This window comes from Carlito syrichta, unplaced genomic scaffold (genome assembly GCF_000164805.1).
Source record: "Carlito syrichta isolate Samal-C Ts95f unplaced genomic scaffold, Tarsius_syrichta-2.0.1 Scaffold308847, whole genome shotgun sequence".
NCBI classification, from domain to species: domain Eukaryota; kingdom Metazoa; phylum Chordata; class Mammalia; order Primates; family Tarsiidae; genus Carlito; species Carlito syrichta.
In genome coordinates this window covers 1,958,546-1,961,919 of record NW_007252943.1, presented here as the reverse complement: position 1 = coordinate 1,961,919, position 3,374 = coordinate 1,958,546, and the positions used below count along the sequence as shown (strand labels likewise).

General features: G+C 40.1%; 1 long non-coding RNA gene across 1 annotated transcript in view; it reads left to right on the top strand.

Moving 5' to 3' along the window:
* Positions 1-2,162, top strand: part of LOC103268559 — a 21,483-nt gene extending 19,321 nt beyond the window's left edge. The window contains exons 2-3 of the long non-coding RNA XR_504826.1: positions 559-669; positions 1,937-2,162. This is a non-coding gene — a long non-coding RNA (uncharacterized LOC103268559). The remainder of the gene's footprint in view (positions 1-558; positions 670-1,936) is intronic.
* Positions 2,163-3,374: the final 1,212 nt, after the last annotated feature.

Below are 3,374 nucleotides of genomic sequence, written 5' to 3'. Positions count from 1 at the left end.
CCTCTACCTGCTGGGCTCCGGCGATCCTTCCGCCTCAGCCTTCCGAGTAGCCGGAATTACAGGCATGCGCTACCACGCTGGCTGATTTTTTTGATTTATTGTAAGATGAGGTCTCACCAAATTGCCCAGGCGGGTCTCAAACCCGTGGGCTCAGGCAATCCACTCACCTTGGCCTCCCAAAGTGCTGGAATTACAGGCTGAGTCACTGAGCCCGGCCAGCAATCTACTTTCAAGGCTTTTGTTAAAGTTTAGAAATGATCAATGGTCTTTAGAAGATTATACATTTCAATTGAAATTGAAGTGCTTTTACAATTTTTCTGAATAAGTCACTTCCAATGTACAATGAAAGCAAGTAGTCAGTTTTTCTGACCAAGGAATGAGGCTGTTGTGTGTGGTTGGACTAGCCTCTTCTCTAGTGATGAAAAAGTGCTAAAAGAATATTCCTCAGTATTTTCTCTGAGTGAGGTTGATATGAAATATGTTTGAGATTGCAAATTGAATAATTGTGCATGCTGTTTTTTTAACACCTTGCTAAATTAGTTTCTTTTTTACATTTAGTGATAGATACAGCGATGCCAGTGATGACAGCTTTTCGGAGCCAAGGATAACTGAGTTGGAAATAAACTGAAATGAATATATGACTAGAAATAATGGGGACTGCCCACGAGGGTAAGATGGAATCTTTGAGTACTGGAATGTTTGAGTGTTGTTAATTTGCCTCACTGACAAGCTGGTGTCTTGGCGCAGAGGGTGGCATTACAGGACTTGTCTCGCAAAATCCTGCTCCTTCAGAATGCTCCTGTTTGGCTCAGTTAGCAGGACAGATGTGACAGCCCATGGCACTGTTAAGAGTTAGCGTTTGGGGAAAATGGAATGCACCTGAGACCAGGAATAAATATATAAGTACACCTATAAACGTATATGTGGAGGCTGTTGTGGTTGGAGTTGTGATAGTCTAGGTCAGAGGTTGGTAAATTTTTTCTGTAAGGCCAGATAGTAAATACCTTAGGCTAGCTGGGCTCGGTGGCTCAACCTCTAATCCCGCGCTTTGGGAGGCTGAGGTGAGTGAATTGCCTGAGCCCGTGGGTTCGAGACCCGCCTGGGCAACTTGGCAAGACCTCATCTCTACAATAAATCAAAAAATTAGGCAGGTGTGGTAGCGCGCGCCTGTAGTTCCAGCTACTTGGAAGGCTGAGGCGGAAGGATCGCCAGAGCCCAGCAGGTCGAGGCTGCGGTGACTGGGAGCGGCCACTGCACTCCAGTCTGGGCAACAGAGTGAGACTCCAACTCAAAAAAAAAAATTAAACCTTAGACTTGCAGGCCACGCAGCCTCTGTACTCAACTCTGGTGTTGTAGTGGGAAAGTAGCCATAGACAATACATGGTAAATGGACACAACTGTGTTCCAATAACACTTTATTTACAAAAACAGTTTTCTGACTCTTGGTCTAGGCCACTCATAGAGATACCTTGGACTTTTAGAAAATAAAATCGTATTTTATTTCTTTGTCGGAAGGTGCAAGAGACAGGCTTAGTGTCCAAGGGCAGTTTATTTTACCCTTGGCTCTATTATGGACTATCAGAGAGGATACCAGCCTGGATAGCTTTATTAAATTTATGCTCAAAGACAGATGGTGCCTGGATTACCCTAAGCATATGGTAGGCCTAGACTTGTCTAAGCCATTCTTTAGCAGGGACAACAGCTTTTGGAAGACTTGTAAAGAGTTAATTGCTCCAGTGTGAACCTTCTTCATATTCACTAAGGGGAGGAATATTCATATTTATGGGAGGCAGGGAAGCAAAACTGTGTCTATTTAGGTTTGTTTCAAACACAGAGACCTTTAAGAGCAAGCCAAAATGGTGCAAAGGTTAACTGGAGGTATTTAAAGGACTTATATTATTCAGTTTCTGATGTTCCTAATACATTTTTTTTTAAGCTTCTGAAGTAATCGAAATCAAGATGAAGGAGCTAGTTGAAGAAATCACCACATTCTAATAGAATCACTCTGTTCTCCACCAGAGATGGGATGGAAAGCCTCAAAGGGAATCTAATAATCTATATTTTCATGCACCAGAAGCAAAGGGGTAGTGTTCTTTTCCCTCCACAGGTAGCCTTTGGTACGTCTTAATTTCTGTAGCTGATTAAACTTTTCCCAACAATCTTACTGGGGAGAAAGCATGTTCATGTTTTGTCTAGTACATCATGATGTCAGGATGATGTACAAGGATCCAGGTAACTGGGCCTTTGCTGTGTTGTATGGGAAGGGTGGTAGGGCTCGTGTTAGAACTAATTTTGAGTAAAAAAATTGAGTCACTGTGTTACTTGGAACTCACCACAGACTTGTGTGTGGCCCCAGGTTATTTCACTTTCACACCTTGTTTATTTCCAGTTAAAAGTAATATTTAACATATTCAAAACTTGAGATACCAAGTAAGGCCCTCACTTCATATACAAAATTTAAGAGGGCTCCAAAACACTCAGGAATCAAGATCAGTAATACAAGTTGAGTATCCCTTATCTGAAATGCTTGTACTGGAAATGTTTCGAATTTCAGATTTTGGAAAATCTGTATAGGCATAATGAGATATCTTGAGAATAAGACCAAACCTAAACACAAAATTCATTTATGTTTCATGTATACATATACATATACATATAGCCTGAAGGTAATTTTATACAATATTTTAAATAATTTTATGCATGAAACAAAGTTTTGACTGTGTTAACTGCAACCCCTCACATGGGATCAGATGTGGAATTTTACACTTGTGGCATTATTTCAGTGCTCAGAAAGTTTTGAATTTTGGAGCATTTTGGATTTCGGATTAGGGATACTCAGCCTGTATGTATATATTTTTTAATTGAGGTGAAGTTCATGTAACACAGAATTAACCATTTTAAAGTGAACAATTCAGTGGTATTCACTTATGTTGAGCAGCCACCACCTTTATCTATTTCCAAAACATTTTCGTCACTCCAAAATAAATCCCTGCACACACTAGCAGTCACTCCCCATCTTCCCTTTCTCCTATCTATGGCATCCACCAATTTCCTTTTTATTTCTATGGCTTTTTCTATTCTGGATATTTCCTACAGTGGAATCATACAATATCTGGTCTTTTGTGTTTAGCTTCTTTCACTTAGCATGTTTTCAAGGTTCATTCATGTTGTAGCATGGATCAGGATTTCATTCCTTTTATGACTGAATAAAATTCCATTGTATGGGTAGACTACAATTTGTTTCCACCTTTTGACTATTGTGAATACTAATGCTATAAACAATCATGTGCAAATGTTTGTTGAAGTGCCTGTTTTTTTATTCTTTTGGGGTATATACCTGAGAGGGGAATTGCTGTCATGCGATAATTCTGTTT